At 39.8% G+C, this 19,553-nt stretch overlaps 1 protein-coding gene across 3 annotated transcripts in view; it reads right to left on the bottom strand.

Moving 5' to 3' along the window:
- Window positions 1–19,553, bottom strand: part of NAV2 (neuron navigator 2) — a 406,583-nt gene that overhangs the window by 277,283 nt on the left and 109,747 nt on the right. The window lies entirely within an intron of this gene.

The raw sequence follows: 19,553 nt of genomic DNA on the forward strand, positions 1-19,553 counted from the left end.
AACAATAAACCCCTTGTGCACATCACCGCATCGGGCTCTGACACGAAATACACGCTCTGATCCCTGGCAGCAACGCCACAAAGTTTAAAAATATAGAAGCAATAAAGAAATGCAGAAATCAATCACTAAATTCAAGAAATGCCCTGCCTCCACGTGTTCTGCTACCTGAAAAGCAAACATGTTTTCCTGTGCACTGTTTTTGTGAGCCCAGTGCCTCGCCCAAAACATTCTGCGGCTAACAGGAATCTGGAAAATCATGCCCTACGTATCCACAATATATAGATATGGCACAGCAGGTGGAGAGGGCAGATAACTGCAGCAACTCCAGTGTTTACATTTTATTTTGCTTCTAAAAACCTTTTCAGTCTTCCATTTGATAATTACAGGTTTCATATTCTCACTTTCAAGGTTTATTTTCAAAACACTTCTGTCACTAAAGCAATTTCTCTCTAAGTTATCTACTTGCCAAAAGCAATTTAAGGACTTTCACATGACAGAACCGAAGCATACAAAGTATCCTCTTCTTGCATACAAAATAGTGGTATTTAGCTACTTTGTCTCTCAATATTATAAAAATAAACATGTGCATCAATCTGCCATTTTAGAACTAGTACTAAGGCACTTTCACACTATCGTGACATTCACCTAACGTACGTTCAGGCTAAATAAGAGATTTTGCACATTCAGTAAAAGGGAAACATGGACTTCCCTGTACATGAAAACATGCATGATGCTGACAAAAGTAGATAACAAGATGCAGAGCTATTAAAACCGATGTTTAGATTTCAAAAAAACACATCAGAGGCACGGGACAAATGGTGCGATTTTATTCTTCTCATGCTGTTTAGGGAGTAATGCTGAGACACTTGGTTAGGTTTGTCCCCCTCTCACCCTTTACCGTGGAAATATCAGAAACTGTAAGGCTAGCCTACCTACTTTTACCCTAGAAATCTTAACAGAAACCTTCTGTGAAAAGCCTGGAGAGAAGTTATCAAATACAAATTGAACTGCCTCCATCCTCATCCAACCTTTAGCAAAACGGTCTTCAGATGCTAACACTAAGCAGGACAAAATCCCTCAAAGACCCCATCAACTGTCAGATAATTTAACTTCCATCATTTTTAGAACAAATTTGGGACTAACTCGTAACCGAAATGTATCCCAGTTGGTTTAGGTCATGGTGCACACAATTGATCTGATCAGGTAATCAATATCAAAATGGCATTATTAAAAGAAAAGTCAGCAGTTTCATACTCGATATGATGCTTGCCTGCATAACTCCAAGTAAGTTCTGTGAAACACCACAGCAAAATTTCAGCTTTTGATGACAGAGTGCTCCATTAATCTTTTTTTTTTTTTTTTTTTTTTAACTGAAGACGAATGCTACCTTATGATTCAAGGTATTAGCGAATGCAAGACTTGCTAAAATTCATCTTCAGATAACATTTCTTGTTAGGAGGACACAGAGGAAAACTGTAGGTGTGCCGTGTTAATAATTGGGTTTAAAAATAAAAACCAGAATATTTCTAAAAGGCGCACCTAACGCACAAAGGCATGTTTAGGTTGGTCAGCTGTACCAAATCCATCATATACCAACCACAGACCCACCGGAGTTTTGTGCGCGCGCAGTACGTGTATTTGTGTGTTCAGCAGTACCACGCTGACATCCGCCCCTTTAGGGAAACACAAAAATTGCCAGCTCACGGCTTTGATAGCAGACACAGAACAAGGGGTTACGTACGAATGTCCAAGAGCCCACCTCAAGAAGATAGGTTAGACAACTTCAACAACCATCAGCTACAATCTCCAACCTGGCCGAAGAGCCGAGCAATACCTGGAAACCATTATATTTGATGAATTGCACTTTTTTTCCCCCTTCTTTTGCATTTCTAACCTGGAAAGCAATTCTCCTAGCAAGTTCAATACACATGCTGGCCTGTCTGTTGGGTGGGATGAAGACCTAGCACTTAGGAAGAGTAACTGATAGACACCTGAGAAGTCAGCTCCTGCTCCACCTGCAAGTCTGAGGGAAAAGTTAGGTCTGGGAGGACGAGGCAGCACGAGTTGAGAGGCACCGGTGGCATCAGGGAAGGGACGGCAGCTGCTCCTAACACAGGCATGGCCAGGAGAAAGGGGTCTCCTGGAGCTCAGGCTGGTCCCGCTCCTAGCAGCCCTCCGACAGCCGTGCTCTAATAGCAATGGAAACCGTGCAAACCCTACACAAACCCGAGCACAAGAGGGATGTGGTGAGCAACCACGTTGTGCACTGGCAGGCGAGCAGGCACAGACCTCAGAAGAGGACAAAGAAACCTCCTCTCCCAAGCACTAATATTGCCCCATTGCTAAACGAGGTGATGAGGACCAAAGACGCAGGTAAATGCTGCTGCCCCAACCCAGCCTGCTCCCGTTCCCAGAGAAATCAAAGGTAACGACTGCAACAGCAGCAGGGGACCCGGTCTTGAACAAGCATCTCTAGCTGAGTGGAAACGGTGAATCACATTTTTCTGTGGTTTTAGGTGATATTTGTTTCTTTTTATGAAATGATTTATTTAAAGCTGTTCTTCAGCCTAAACTTTTCCAGATATTACACTAAAAAAAAAAAAAAAAAAAAAAATCGCTGTCCTTTTTATAATGTACATGAGTTTATTTTCATTATTTTGTTTTAAAAAGCTGTGAAACTATTAGTTTTTGAAGTGATGCAAAACTAAACAAGCTGCTCTAAAAGAGCCCGTAATTAAGCAGGCTGTAATCATTTTTCACTATCTGGCTCCTTTTCAAAGCATACGTCATTCTTTTGTTCCTCCTGCAGTATATTCTCATGGCAGCAGCAACCATGCTGATCCTAGGCATTAATTACTGTTTCAGAGAATGGAAAGGAGGAGGGCAAACGGAATGGCGAGAGCAAAGAAAACAAAACTATACAATTCCACAGAACCTCTCACTGTGATATTTGAAAAAGGAGTTTACAAATGTCTACCCACACAACGCTTGTTAGAGGATTTATCTGTTCCTTTTAAGGACCTAACCTTGCTACAAATATCTTTAGTTCCTCAGTCTGAGGAGATATTGACATCAAAATCTATTTTTAGTTAACCAAAAAAAGTAAAACAATCACTGCTAAAAGAAAATATATATATATATATATTTATTTATGGCAACTATTTGCCTGGGTTATTTTCAAAGTGTCTCAGAAAGGTCTAGTGTTACTCTAAACTAACATTTATTTCTACATAATGGTGAGTAATTAAAATTAGCCTGGGTATCAATGAGGTTCTAATGTAGCCTCTTTGGGTGCTCGTGACAGCTTCTAGACGTGCAAAGACAAGGTGTCAACATGTAGAACAAGGAGATCCACAGACTCCTACCGTGATCTTCTAACTATAAGCTACGTGCTAGGGATTTTCACATGAAAAAGTTGGTATCTGTAGAGTTGTATTCTGTTAAAGATATTAGTAATTCAGTAATTATTAGTACAGAACAGTAATTGCTCAATCATTCGATAATTCCATTTCGAAAGACATCCACAGCAACCAATGTTTTCTATTTCACGCTCAGAATTGCCGTTTACCTCACATTCCGTAACATGCTCTTTGAGGTGAAGGTTGCCATCAGGCCTGGTAAAAAACAGATTCTTTGAAAGACATCAAAACTGGATGCGTTTGGCACTTAAGAGAGTACAGAATGATCTGGGGCCCCACAGGGCGAGATTTATGCTCTCGGTGTTTGCAATTGATATTCAGGGTATGTTCAGAGCCATATCTGCCTGAGCCAGCTGAAGTTCAAAGCAAAGAGCCTTGGCTTGCTCGCTCAGGTACAATAATGTGCTAATGCAGCTATAGATAAGTTTTGGGTTGGATCTGCCTCATGCTTAACCAGCTCAGAGCAGGGGCAAAACAAGCCACAGGTTATCTCCGAAAAATCATGAAAACCAACTTGTCCCAAGTTATTTATACAGATGGTTGGGAATGAAGATCTATGACCTTTTTTTATTGGAAAAGAACTGAAATTTTATGACTGTATGAAAAGACCAAGGTAGGGCACAGCCTTTAGTTTTCTAAAGAGATATATATAGAGATATATATATCCATTCTATGATTCTATAACTTGACTAGCAGTAACGAGAGACTGTTGGCATGAGAAGAAACTGAGGAATCCAGAGCATCCAGGAAAAAAATCTGAAGGAAATATTATCCAAAATTCTCCCACTGTCTCCAGCTGCTTTCCAAGGGACACTATATTCCAGAATCTGGACTGAAAAAGAAACATAGCTGTTGCACAATGTCTGTGTATACACACCTCAGAATCTGCTCTTACATATTATCACAGATACGCATCCAAACTCTCAGATACTATATGCACATACAAGATCACGTACAGCCTTTAGGTCAGGAGTTCAACAGAAGCTTTATGCTCTTCTACAGCCCTGCTTGCTCCTGATCTCGAGTTTCAAACGTCCTGGCGTTAAGCGTAAGGATGCATAAGCTCTTGGTGTCTCTTGAACTCTGATGCCTTTTGGACTTGACAGGCTCCTTCATTTTACCTTCAGTAAATGTAATCATGTCTACGGATAACGCTACGGTAACAAAGCTTGCAAGGCAGATGACAGTGATCTGTGAATTTATGTCACAAGTCAGCAGAAGGATTTTTTGCACTTCCTGATGTTTTTACATATATATATATAGAGAGAGATATCTCAGCACTTTTCATCTGAAACTGATTCTAACCCAACAGCACCACAGAATAAAGCAACGCCCGATTTACAAGCTGAGGTATTACTGTGACGTGACATCCATCAAGGAAAAAAAGCCATATTTCTTAGGATCAACAGAACAGTTAATAAGAGCATAAATTGTAAAAACATTTAACTAAGCACACTAATATATCATGCTAATCTTGAAGCATTAAGTGTAAAATACAACACTTAACAGGCCAAGAATGCCAAACATGCAAGCCTATATTCGTTTAAAGTGGTCTAGCTATGCCAGATCTAGCTCTGCCAGTTTTCCAGCAACCATAAAATGCTGAGAGAAACTTAAATAATTATGGCTTGAAGAAAATATCATCTTATTCGTGTGCTGATAGATTATATATTAGCATAGGAATAGGTTTAAGGGATAAAAATTTCTGATTGAAAGATATTCAAATTCAAAACAATTCATATCTGCTCTAGACCTCTAAATTACTTCCATCTGGTAAATACTATCACCAGCAGTAAAAAGATACCACAAGACTTTGTTCTGAGACACTGAAACTTGCTGTTCTGTGAGAATGCATGGTAAAAATTCATCCAGGAATATGGACTTCAGAAAACAAAGAAAAAGTCAACATTTACCTTCACGAGGTGCAAAATCCTAGAAAAGATACGGTATAGCCAGATACTGTGAAGCAAATTGATTTTTTAAAAAGAGACTTGCTTCCGAGTCTTCTTCTATAAAGGATGCAACATATCATGTCTCTTGTATTTCTCTTCCTCCTTGATTCAGATGGAAAATTCTCTTTTCATCGCAGCAAACTCTAGGCTAGGCTCAGCTCAGTCACTTCCAGCTCCCAGCACTCTTCTGCCCGTTTATTGCAGCCAGACTCCCATTAGGTCTGGGTATGAATCAGCAGTTTAAGGAAGGCACAGAATGAACATCATTTTAATGATTATTTGCTGAAAATTCAGACCTTCTCATAGATACAATGACATGCAGAAAATAAACTCCACCCACACAAAAACACTATTATTGGAATATCTCTGAAGTCATTGCTGTTGAGAAAAGTTTGCTATTGCCACTAAAAGCAGAATCACTGTCTTAGTCACCAATCCAGGGACAGACCGAAGTGGCCAGACAACAGAGACAACTGTTCAGGTTGAAGGCCAACCTGAAACCATTTGCCAGTCAGGATTTGGTCCCAAGAATCAAAATTTCATTTTCATTTCTTGCAATGCAAGTTATTAATAATGGAACAGATTATCATAAACCTGATAATTACGCTTCTTCTCCATGCCTCCAAAAGCAGCCTCCAAGGGCTCAAGGTGATGGATTTTCAAATTAAGGCTCGCAAGAAACAGTAATGAAAGAAGGACAAGGCTGCTGTGCTGGGGGGAACTAAAAGCAAGAAAGTTCTGTGTTTGGGGTTGTTTGGTTGGGGTTTTTTGGGGAGGATGGGTAGAGAGGGAAAAGGAAGTTAGTAAGACTGCAAGAACTTACTTTAGATACAAATATAGTTAAAAATAAGATTGGAGACTTGTGAAACCCTGTGAAGATTGTGGCTTCTGTCCCTGTGCATCCCATTTTTCTCAGCCTGGGTTCTTCTCATTTGTGGTATGCTAGAATTGAATATGCTCTCTATTAACATTCGAGCTATATACACTATTTAAACCAAAAAAACTATAAGCAGCCACAACATCACCTTGATTCTCATTTGCGTGATTGCTTCCTTGGTGCAATAAGTTGAACTCCACCAGAGTGGAACTCCACAACTCCAAAAGGCTGAAGAACCTTTCCAGAGGCGATACGGGTACAAAGGACCAGGGCTCTGCTCAGCCCCAAGCATGCAGAGAACAGACTGAAGGTGTCCTTCACAACTTGATACCGCTCCTCTAGATGAGTTTTATGGGCACGTTACAGATAAAAATAGATCACACACCACTTTGTTGCTCACTGAAGCACTTCATGTAAAGTGGGAAGTACAACTTCCAGGGATTATTTTAAAGGATCATGAGCTGAAGTTGCTCTTTGAGCTCATCAGTACAAGACCACAGCGACAGACATAAAACCTTCACCAACAGACCTGCCCTTTCATTTCAGAGAAATCGAATCAGAGGAATGTGTGTGCATTAGAAGCGGCTGCTGAATCAGAGCATCAGGAAGGTAATTGCTCCATTAGAAAAAGTCAACATGGTGAGTTAATAAAATGAGATCTACTATCAATCAATAGTTTGGAAATGATTCAAATTGTTGGAGTAATGGAAATAAAAAGATCTCTCGGTCTTCCAATTGAAACATTTCCCTGCTTTGGGTACAGGTAAGCTTAACACAAAATGGCCTGAAAAAGAAAATGGAAACTTCATTTTATCACTCAGGCCATTACAATAGCAAATGCAATGATACACCCTTTAGGCTTGTTTCATCATAATTTGATTTTTAAGAGAAAGCAACTGAGTGTTGCTTATGGATAGAAATACTCCTATCACAACTGAATGCTTACTCTAAATGTGCTGTGTACATGCCTCACATTCTTGACAGACCTTGTTCTTCGACTAGTCTATGATATCTCTAACCTTCATCAGAAAGAAAAAAAAAATTAATATTATCTTTAAATTATTTTCAGGCAGTAAAATTAAACCTGATCTCAAAATCTATAGAAGACTGCATCTAGTGGGTTATGTGAAAAGAAAGCTAAAGGAAATTGAACCAGCTGTGCAAATGACTTAAGGATGATTTAAATTGAAAGAATCACACCTCAACAGTTATTTTATAAATTTAAAGTGTTAGCAATATTCTTGATTTGCTTTTTTTCTTTAATTTGGATTTGAGGTTGAAGGGTTGTTCCTCCCCCCCAATACACACAACAATATACATATCTGCCAAGCTAAACAAGAACATGGGAATTACATACGACGTTTGCCTTGGCAATCAGCTGCGACTACAGCTCACGTAGACGTGCCCAAACTGGATTTAAACCAGCCTGATAGAGATCAGCGTGGGCCACAGCATTCACCCCAGCAGCAGGAGCGATGCTGTAAGCCTTCTGCTGACGGTGCTCCTCTTGAATCGGTGGGAAAGCTGCAGAGCACCAGGTTAAGCTGGGGTATGTCTACATGAATCTACATGTCTGCAAGAAATATAAAGTCTCTTCACATGTTTACATTTAAATTCATAAAGAACAAGAAGCGATGGATGGTCATTGCTATGCTAATCGAACTGCTTAATTCTCTCTATCATTTCTTGTATTCACATCAGGGATATCAGAAGATTCTCTATAAAAATCCCTTACAAGTTACCATAAAAGACACGATATAATGCCAGGCATCGGGAAGCTAGGAAATTCATACATTTTCATGCCTGATGAATGAACAAGAGGAAAATGCAGTAATGAATCAAAACATGTAAATGACAATTATTTCAAAGGTCACTGTATTTATGGTGCTCATTATATATTAATGAAATATGTTTAATGAACATCCTTCCAATAATGACTGTCCCATAGCAAATGCAGCAATCACAAATGTGTGAATAGGATTAAGCCTCTCTGTAACTTCCCAAATTAAGCAAGTGTGTGACTATTATATCCGATCCAAGCCAGAGCATTTCACGCTACATAAGTATGCTCAAGTCAACATTACAAAATACTAAATGAGTCAATAGTATCTATGGGTCGTAACTCGGAGCTATTAACTTGTCCTTTCTTAAAAGGACATCAAAAGGACATCAAAAACAAGCATCGCGTGTCATTTATTGTTTGCAAAGTCATCGAGACATTTGTTATAGTTGAAGAACACTCTGAATGTGTATTTTTCTTTAAATTAAGTCTGCAAAATTGATTTGCAATACATGTGGCCCATTAAGCATGACAAAAGAAGAAAACAGGAAAAAAGAAGAGATTTTTATCCCTTCTTCCCTCACTCCACCTGGAAGCCTGGTAAAGCCAACATATGCCTTTCAAAGGTATTAATAATGCTGCTCTGTCCCATGGGGAATTATTGTCCTGAGAACCAAAAAACCCCAACGAGTCAATCTGAACTACTCACAGAAATTTTAACCTGTGATAAATTTACAAAACATTCATCCCAGCCCACAGCATATCTTTTGAACCTACATCATTTAAGCTTATTCAAAAAGGCTCTGAGCAGGAATCAGATTTTTGTGCTTAAGATACTCTCAGTTTGGGGGGGGGGGGGGGTGTAGTTGGTTGGTTTTTGTTTTTTTAAATGCAATTCATTTTTCTAAACATTTGCTTTTCTACCAAGTAAAAAACCTTTCTGGTCCAATGTTTCATTCTCTGTGATCTGCACAAAACATCAATATCTCTCACTAATTCTAAACTAACAAAAAATAAATTGGAAACAGCTATAAGATCTCTCTTTGGTGAATTTCGTTAAAATATTAGTCATCCTTAGCCTCAACCAGTGACGTTTTACTCATACCATATATCCCATTCTAACACTTTCCTATTTAAGATTATACAGGACATCCTTACATTCTTTAACAGGTATTTGTCATGTGTGAGATTTCTGTCCAAGTTCGAGGGAGGTTCATGATAAAATTTTGCAAGAGAAGCAATGCACAAGTGTTTGCTTAATAGAAAAGGACCTAAAATTCAGATGAAATTTCAGCTTAACATGATTCAAGAAGAGCTCCACAGGAAATCTCTCCCTCACTTGAGACTAGAGTTAAATAACTTAACTAAGACAAGACTCTTATTGACCTGGTCAATTGAATTAATTCATAAAATTTCACAGTGAAGAGAAATATGATAATAAAATTACCCTCATTTTAATGTAAAATAGTAGTTTCTTTAAATAAATACTATATTTGCTGTAACATTTTTAAATTGGAGGTTACATAGTTTAAAGATCTGGTCTAATCCTGTGGAATTTTCTTCCCCAAGACGAAGTATTTTATACTGAAACTTAGAAAAAAACCCAACTTCTTCATCTACATGAAATTTCTTAAGATCACATACTTTAAAAAGAAACTCAACAAAATATTAGCCTCAGATAATTTAAAAAATATACATACTGCTTATCACCAGGTTTATTACCTCTTTGAAAGAATACTTAATGAAACAAAACACTTGGGTATAACCGAAATGACAGGCATTTGTTTGAAGGTTGCAGAAACGATTGCAAAACCCAAAGCATTCACTATCTGAATAGCGATTCATTTTTTCTTCGTGCAATTACATTCTTGCTTCCCTAGTGCACAGCTGGCTACGGAGAGATTAATTTCTGCTATAAGAAGGCTCAGCACCAATGATGCTGAGCAACCGGCTATAAATTAGGCTGAGGAAATTGCCCGTGTACTTTGTCAGGGATGTCCATTTAGGAATCGTACCTAAAGGAAACAGGCCAAACTCTGAGGGGACTAAATAGCAATTTAATTTCATACACAAATCCTCGAATTCTAAGGAATATAATTAGCTACTTTTAAGCTTGCACCTCACTGCTGTCAAACAAAAGCTGGAGTGCCCACTAATTCAAACCATATCTACGGGAAGTATCTCAGCTGAAAGAAAATAGGAGAAAATTACATGACTGGAAAAATAACCAGCCGTACGCAAGGCATAGCAGCACAGGCAGAAACCCCTCCTCGTGGGGCTGATCCTCCCCCACACCTACTGTCATGACCCAGCTGCGTGGGCTGTGATGGAAGGAGGCGTGGGTACAAGGCAGCAGATGAAACGGGCCATCACTCAGAGCTGTCAACACACAACTCACCTCTTTACTGTCGCTACGCGTTCAGATGTCCCCAATTCATAAATTACGTACTTTAAGTCATTTCCTAATGTGGCAAGACCAATGTATGTTTACACCAGCAAGAGTTACTTGGAGGTGGCAACAAGAGCTGTGTATGACTTCATGCGCCCACCAGCTCTGCCTAGTTCGCAGCAAACATCTCGCATCTGCTGGCCTCCACATGTCACGGCGGGCATATCGGACTGCGTGCCGGGTATATGGTTTACTTACAAATATTTTTTTCTTTTTAAGAGTAGAATAATGAAGATATATAACAGTTATTTGTCTCTACTCATCACCCCTCTCCCTCACCACGAAGGAAGCAAACCAAAGCAGAAGACCACCTACAATGAACGGTAAACTCCTTGTGATGCAGCTGCCGCCATCACAGCAGCTATGACGAGTGCCCGTGTCTTTTGGTGTTGGGCTGCGTGCCAGGGCAGCACAAGAAACACAGAACCATCCCTGCCACGCATCTTGAACTCTGAGGCTAGCTGAGACAGCCGCAAAAGCTAAAAGGCAGAGCAAGTTAAAAACATGACAGGTAAGGCTCCCTCAGCCTTGAGCATCGCTTGTAGACAGACAGTTCTTGGTCTCTGTGTCATGGCCTTTTGTCAAAGGCAGGTTCATGTAAAAAGTCAGGTAGCATTACCAGCTAATTACACATCTCCTTATGCTTCAATTAGAGATATGCAAATACACTAGACCTGACTGCTGCTACAGGAAAAGCAGAAATTGCTATTTAAACTACCAAGTACTGCAGAATACCTCCAGGTGGAACATGCTGAAAATGCGCAGCTGGTATGTTACATTGATAAATGGAAAAAGATGGAAGGTTTCTTAAATGAATTATTCTTTTCTCTTCCTCCCATCCCTGTATATTTTAAGCAGTACTCACCTCCATTACCTGGCAAAATACATAACTGGAAGACAAGCTGCACATTTTACGACCCCCTAATCCAACTCTGTCTCAAAAGGCACCCATACAAATCCAACACGAGTATTATCAAAGAGCAAATACCCCACAGCATTTCCTCCTGTTCTTCATGCTGCCTTTACACGCACGGTTCTGTCCTCCTCGCACACCCACTGCTCCCATTAATGGTAAAAGCATTTGTTATTTGGTGTTGATTGATTAACTCTAATGGAAATACTTGTACGTATCGTGGGAAGAACACATACTAAAGCTTTTTAAAAAAAAAACAAACCCAAAACTAGAGCAAGGTCTTCTCGGGACACTGTGATGGGAAACAGACCAAGAGACCTAGTTTGAAAACAAAAACACTGGTAGCAACCAGAAACTTTAGCAACTTGTCTGCCCAGCTTCTCTGGTTGGCATCTGTCTCATTAAATTGTACCTGGGATTAAGCACTGCTAAATATATTGCCAAATCAAGTGAGAATTGTCAATTAAAAGTGTTGAAAACACATACTGCAGGATCACCATTTACATTTTTAATGCTACAGTACGTGTGGATAAGTCCTCTATTACTCTCTTTGGTCTGGTAAGGAACCTCAGGAAACACGAGGGTTTTCACAATACAGCCTCTAGCACTCAGCAGAAGAGCAGTTCCCCTCTCTCAAACTATCCACTGCTACATATTGACCATGACACGTTAACACATAAGGCACCCTGAATAAAGATCGAGCTAATGCTGTTGCGTTCGGATATTACCCCTGTTTTCCAGGTGTTTTGGAAGCTGGTGGAAAGTTCATTCAGACCATAAATCAGCTGATAGTCTTTTCTGTAGTGTTTCCCCATAGCCCTAAGAAGTTAAGAACACCTGATGCACCAACGTGCTCCATTTACGATAGGCTTTTCTATTTATCCATGACTTCTTGACAACGTTCTAATAGAAAAAACTTGAGTTACAAATCTCGTACATAGGGCGGCTCTTTTCACCCCACAGCTGTGACACATGCAGATTCTCTGATAATGGGGAACACGTTAGCCGGTATCAGTGCCAGAAAGACAAACTGGATCATTCAGTCGTTTCACAGACCTTCTCACTGCCACAAACATGTTACATAATGATGACTGGAAAATTCCAATTATCAAAGCTGCATGAATTTTTCAGCAAATAAATTACCCATTAAAACCTAATTTTGGTTAAACCATCCCTGGTAATGACTTTGAATTGACTATACTAAACAGCGTAAATTAAACCCCATGTTTTTTCACGGGCAAATCTAGAAAACTAAAAATGAGGCAGTGGCTATTTTGGACTCACAGCAGCATCGTGGCTCAAACTCCCATGGCCCCATCCCAAGCCGTTATTCAAACCGAATCCTTGCACAAGCCTGCTGAATGTTGCAATCGCTAGCTCTTACGGCATGCCAAGGTGGCTCCTCTTCTGTTGACAGTATTTCATTTTGTACAAAATTCCTACCCAGGCTCTGGGCAGAAGGCAGCGAGCTACTCAAGCGGCTGCGGTATTCACCTGGAGGAGAGGCGGAAAGTTCTCATGCCAAGGAGCGCCTGGGATTTTTGTTTTACAAGGCTGTAGAAAAGAAGAGGCTGAGGTAACCCTACCCTGAATACTGCATCCGAATGCTCTTGGACCACTCCAGTAAGAGATGTCGGTTCATACCTCATCACTTGAGGATGGGGAACCAAACCAGGTTCTCTCGCACGCTGGGTAGGCGTCTTTACCTGAGTAGTGACTGGCAGTCTCCTGTTCCACCTCACTGTTTGTTTGGTGGGTTTTTTTGTGGGTTTTTGTTTTGTGGTGGGTTTTTTAATGAAAAGCAGTGGTTGCACCATCATCTGTTTAGCTTTCTGACTTGGAATTAAGGAAAAATATTCAACAAAGAGAAAGCTGGATCTTGTTTTCTCTTCACCCCCTGCCCTCCACCACTTGACAAAGCAGAATTAAAAGAGCCTGCTTTAATTGATGACTCCCCATGGCACAAATAACGTCAGCTTTCTTCCAAACAAGTGCCATTTGTTTTTCATCCTCTAGATAAGAGACACATGCTAGTGCAAAACAGCGATAAAGTTGGTAAGTTAGTCTCTATTAGTTACAAGAACTGGCAAAGTTAGAGTTTTAGGGCGGGACTAATGCTGAAATTAAAAGAAAAAGAAATATCCAGATTCCCCATAGTTTTGCTAATTAATTTGATTCTTACCACCCTTTAGCTTGGCATGTTTCATGATGTGAACGTGCGAGTGACCGCTGTGAGTTATAGGACGCATTTGGGAAGTAGAGTTATAAGTTTAACAGCTCCCTTTAGTAACACTTTCAGGTGAAATATTGGACACAGAGAATTCTCTTTTTTTGTGTGAAATACAAACTAGTCTACATGACAAAGCAGCCGAGTATCAGCAAAAAGGTAAAAACTCAAGCAAAGCTGTTAGCCACCCATCAGAAGAAATCCCACTGACATTTGAAGGTGAGTCAAACTGCACAAGGGGCAGATCTTCGGATGCAGCTTACGCAACAGCATTTCAAAATCATCTTTGATTTCTCCCAGGGCCAGGACGTGGGTGGTAATCGGGTGCTCGATGCAACAAAAAGCTCTATAACATCCAAAATTCTCGCTATAGATAGAAGTTCATTCAGTGGTTGGTTCAAATTTGTCTAAAATTGATCTGTCCTGCTAAAAAGAGAGAGGGGAAAAGTCTTAATTGAAAGCAATTTGAACCCCGCTGTGCTTTCCTGCCACTAAGTATCACACATTTTCTTTAAAGATCCATAATACTTTCCGGGCTTGATCTAAGAAGAGTGTAGCAGTACCTGCTTAAGGATTTAAAATAAAAGCCTTGAGTTCCCAAAACAGTTACCTGCTACTGAAACCCACAGAGGCAGCAAGAGACAAGGAAGCCTTCGTTTTCCTTAACGATACTTGCCCTAGAAAGAGATCAACAGGAAAACCAGATTTGACCCTAACCCACCTGCAGAGATTTTGTGAACGGAGCACGAGAGTACAGACTGAGGATCCTCTTACTCCTAACTCCTTATTAATAGCAAGTAAAATTACACAGCTGTAATTGGCAGAAGTAATAATCCTTCAAAGCCATAATCCTATTGCAATCAAAAACATGCAAGGACAAGGTTATGGCTTGCATTTCTAACATATTAATACATTTAACTTACTGAAATGCAACAAAAAAAAAAAGGCCTAAAGGCAAAGAGATACCTAGACACTGCCACTGAAGAGTTATTTTTAGGTAATGATGATTATTTGATTAAGTCAAGCCAGGTAATACATGCTATTATATCTAGAAGAATAGAAGACAAAATTAGTAAGTAAACTCTGTTGTTAAAAATCAAATAGAAAAATCACAAAATGGATACAGGAATGCTGCGATCAAAGATAAAGGTGAGCTTTAAGCCTTAATTTTGAATAGTAGGAGCACGGCATAACTCAAAGGCATGAACGGAGGGGAAAAAATGAAAACTAAACAGCAATGGAGTTCTTTGTGGGAACAGATCAGGCTGAACCCTGAAATGAGGGGATCTACAGGAATGTTGTACCAGCTCCTTAGTTAAGTTAAAGATGTAATGTTTATAAAGTTAACAGCAAGTTACAAATTTAGTAAGTAATCAAATGGAAGTTGCAGTTTAAATATGGATACGGTTGACTCTCGTTATGGAGGAGTATCTCACTAACTACCGATGCAACCACGTTTTGCTGAGTAGCAAAATTCTCATTGAAGTTTACATACTTTAGAGATCTAATTTTTAATTTTTCTCAAAAGCAGTTCCATCTGCAGCCAAATTATTTCAAACGACCTTCAAATACAACCACAAATCAAATTAACTTTGGTCAGATTCACAATTCCACTCCCAGCTCCTGTGATCTCACTTGGACTTACACCTTTTAGTTTGGTAACTCATTTTTCACAGGCAGCGTTTATTATCAAACATCCTATATCTTGCAGCTCCAAGGAAGTTACCAGACAAGTTCAGAAAAGCATTTGCTCCATCTATTTTTTCAATTGGCCCAGGACATTGGTTTGGCTAGAAACGCAGAGGGTCAAAAAAATAAGTATAAAGATTGGCTGAACAACCACAAAACTGAGTTAAAACACAAAAAAGGTTGGATTTCTAATTCAACAATTTTAAAACTTGTATTACACAGGAGTCTATATTTATTCAAGGCAATTCTTCTCAACAACAGAGGACCTAAAATACTTGCTTCTGTCTTAAGGAAGTCCATAGTATTTTTAATATTTAACATTTAAAAATTTTAATATAGCATACACAAGAAAAGACCCAGGTAACAGAAATGAGTAAAATGCCTTTACTGCAATTTAATGCTAAGAAGTCATACAGCTAACACATTCCACATTAACTAAAGCCCTAACAAAGTGGGGGTTTTTTCTGAAGAGATTAAAAAAGCGCTTACGTATTTTTCTTCCCTTTATATAGTAGTTTGACATACGATACGCATTCTTTTAAACCAGTATCTGCTCTGCTACTACTTAATGTACTGGATTTGTATAAAATCTAGGAAAAATGGTGACGTTGTCTAGAAAAAGCTCTCAAGACTTCGAGAACTGCTCATTCCAGTGATGTGAAGAGACACCCATGTAATTCTCTCCTCCACAACCCTATTAAATTTCAAGGGATTACAAATTCCTTAAACCTCAGTAGGAAAGCAGAACAAATGCTCCCAGGGAAACTTGATAAAAAGTCCACCCAAAAAAGGTATGTGAGGAAACAAATTACTTTTCTCATGGATGGAACAGCATGCAAAAACCCCTTTGAAAAATTGAACTGAAAAGACCACGTCGTAGTAAACTCATAACAAATAGCACATAGAGGCATGTATAGCATCACATGCTTGTAAGAGCTTGAACAACAGGTACTGTGGTTTCCATGCTCCTGCTGTGATAGTGGAGATTTTTGGTCCCCACCTGTTTACACTGATATATTCTTTTTTAGAGAAAATATCAGAACCTCTAAACACAGTAATCAAAGTCCATGCTACAGCCTCCACCCATGCCCTCCAACCATTTTGATAAGAGGCACTGTTACTCTAAATCAACCGTGGAGAGGAAAAAATATGTCTAAAGAGTAGCAAAGAGCATGCAGTTGATTGCACAGCTAGGCAAACTGGAAAAAATAGTTATTCTGCCTTTTGATTCCTTGAATATATCTTACATCCATAAAATTGAGTAGGTTTCCTGGGTTGGGCGGGGGGTGTCCTTTTTTTTTTTTTTTTCTTTCTTCGGTTTTTTCTTTCTTCAAAGGCACTATCCTGCTGATGTGGGAGCTGTTTTATTTGAAGAAAAAAAAAAAAAACAGGATTGCTGTAGTGCTGCCTCTCACCTCCCACACAGCCCGTACCTACTGTACCACAACGCGCGTTCCAGCTCCCAGCAGCATACTCCAGCAGCAACGTCAGGAAACTATTTACCCGAGGAAATAACTATGATAAGGGGATAAAAATAGCGTGAGATGATGGAAAGCATTTCGTTGATAGATACGTTGAAAAGAAAGGAAACGAAGCTGTTAAAAAGATAGAACATGGAGCAAGGCACAGAAGGGGGGAATATTCCTTTCGTGGCAGCAGGAGATCTGGCAGAGGCGATGCATTTTTTCCTCTGCCGCACTCGGATACTGCACTTTACTCCCATGGCCTGTCCAGCTCCAAAGCAAGCGAACTCCCCTTCACAGAAGGCCTATTGCTAAGACTTTGCCTTACATAGCTCTCCCTTTTATTTCGCTCCCGTAGGTCAAAATAAACTACGCGCGTACCTACCTTTGAGATGCACAATAAAACTCATGTATGTGCTCTGGTCTCTATTCCAGCCCAAGAGCTTCAGTAGGGAATCTTACGCGTTTCAAAGAAAACACATTTGTGGCTCTGATAGCTTACGGAGAACGACATGAATAGCCTTTTTGGCTATTTTTGTTGGTTGTCAGGCTCTCTAGGGGGAAAAGAATAAAAACTGAAAACAGCTCCAACCCAGCAGTACAAGGACAGAGAAACAGGTGCTTACTTTATCTGAAATTAAATCACTTATTTTGCTAATTAAATAATATCCATGCCCATATTAGGCAACCAAACCAGATTGGTTTTGCCTCTCCTTCTTTGAATACTGACTTTTAAAGGCAAAAATGAAAATAGTGAATTCAGTACCTTCCACGAGCAACAGCGAGATCCATTCGCTGCTGCAGAAGGGAAATGGCAAAGTGCCTTTCTATTGCAAGAGAAAAAGAAGTGTGAGAAAATACCACCTACCGACTGTGAAAGTAGTGTACGCACACGCAAGAGAATCGGTAATGCTTTACTGTTTGCTTTCTTCTATTATTTTATAGACCTACATGTTAAAGCCAGAGTCAGTCTGTGAAAACCGATTCTCTGAGTTTCACTTAGATCTGCATCAATAAACGCTGTCTGAAATAAAATGTATTTTTAGCAAGGCCCAGCATTATGAATGAGGCATGTTGTATTATACAATATATGCCACGTGCTCCGGTAACACACAAACCTGGCCTTTGCTGGGTTTCCATCCTGGATAAAGGTAGTTACTCCTTTCAAAAAAAGACTGTGCCAACTCATCAGAAGCTACTAAATGAAGCTCTGGAAACACCTCCCCAGCCCTTCAGCCCCTCCAGTTTGCCCACAGAGTGAGGTCAACCCTACTAAGTTATTCCTAAACCTCCACTTATTTTCTGATAAAATCCCAGCAGCAGGTAGCCACTTCTTCCAGCACGCCACTACAGAACGACCAAGGAAATAACTAACAAAATGGCATCCAAGTCATGAGGAAGGTAAAAATTGTTTAACTTAAGAGCATGGAGGAGAAAAATCAGTACCAAGAAAGCTCAGGCTGAATTTCAGGAAACATTTCATAATGACGAGATCGATTTTTCTCAGTTATGCATAGCGATAATCCTTTTATTGTGTGTGTCACTGCAAGGCATCGACTCCTTTCTGTCTGGGGGATGACGGGCCCAATGGCTGCCCGAACACCACGCTACCACAGTGCCATCTTGCTTGCTGGCTTTCAACTCGGTATTATCCAGATTCAGCTTCACGAGACAACGCAGTAAATAAAGTTTTATTCATTTACCAGCCACGCCGAATTCACCAGTGTACCAAGCTGTGGATCCAGCTAAAACTCACAAATACATGACCAGGTCCTACCAAAACCGTAGGTAATCGACTCCACTTGTGAAACTTTGTGTTTTACTTCATTTTTTTAAATTACCTCAACATGAGGTTATGATACAGTCAATCAGTCCTACGACTATAACTATTAAGAGATCAGCAGCAGAAATAAAAGCTATTCTCACAGGGTCAATAATTTCTGCCTCTATTAAAGCTTGCTGAGAACTTTTCTAAGTCTTCGTCGGAAGGAAGCTTGTGAGCAGCAGCACTGTGCATCTAAAAATAAAACCGCCCATTTCCTCTACTTGCATTTGGCATTTCTATTTGAAAAGCAAAAATACTCATTGCATTTTGAAACTGTTTGGAATGGCATACGTTCAATAGTCACGGCTAAATCCATTAATATTTAGTAATAAATTAATGCTGTATACGCAACCTTTTCATGCAGCATTGTCTTTGAATTAAAAACGATCAGAGCCGAATGCGCAACCACCAAGGACACAAGTCAACGGCTATGGCTCCACAGAACCCATTCTGACCATTTACCCTTACAACTCAATCCTTCCAGTATAGATCTTTAAGCCACGTTTGAATTTTCAGTGTGTCAGTGTATCACTAACACCATATAAAACCAGAAAACATTTCCTTGACAAAATTAATATTGGAGCGAAAGCTGAATGGGCACTGTGGGACAAGCAGCTCTTACCTCAGCATTACATAGCCAGCGTGGCTTGGCTCGTCTGTAACCATTTCAGCTACAGAATAGATATTGCTGTCCCTCATATGAGAGCTTTGCCTACTTTAGAGAAGCATTCCTATCCAGGGAAATCCTTAAGCACATACTAATTCACGCCAAAGCCAGTGATACGTCGGCATATATGTATTTCAAATACTTCAATGGGTTTTTTTTCGTATCTGAGCTGCAGGAGCCGGTCCAGCTGCTCAAGTTAACGTACGTTGCACTGATTTATTGAAGGTTCATGTGGCATCTGAAGTACCTGATGTGAAATTGGTGAAGTGCAGAAAGGCGGTCATCTCATTAT

This window comes from Balearica regulorum, chromosome 5 (assembly GCF_011004875.1).
Source record: "Balearica regulorum gibbericeps isolate bBalReg1 chromosome 5, bBalReg1.pri, whole genome shotgun sequence".
Lineage (NCBI taxonomy): Eukaryota > Metazoa > Chordata > Aves > Gruiformes > Gruidae > Balearica > Balearica regulorum.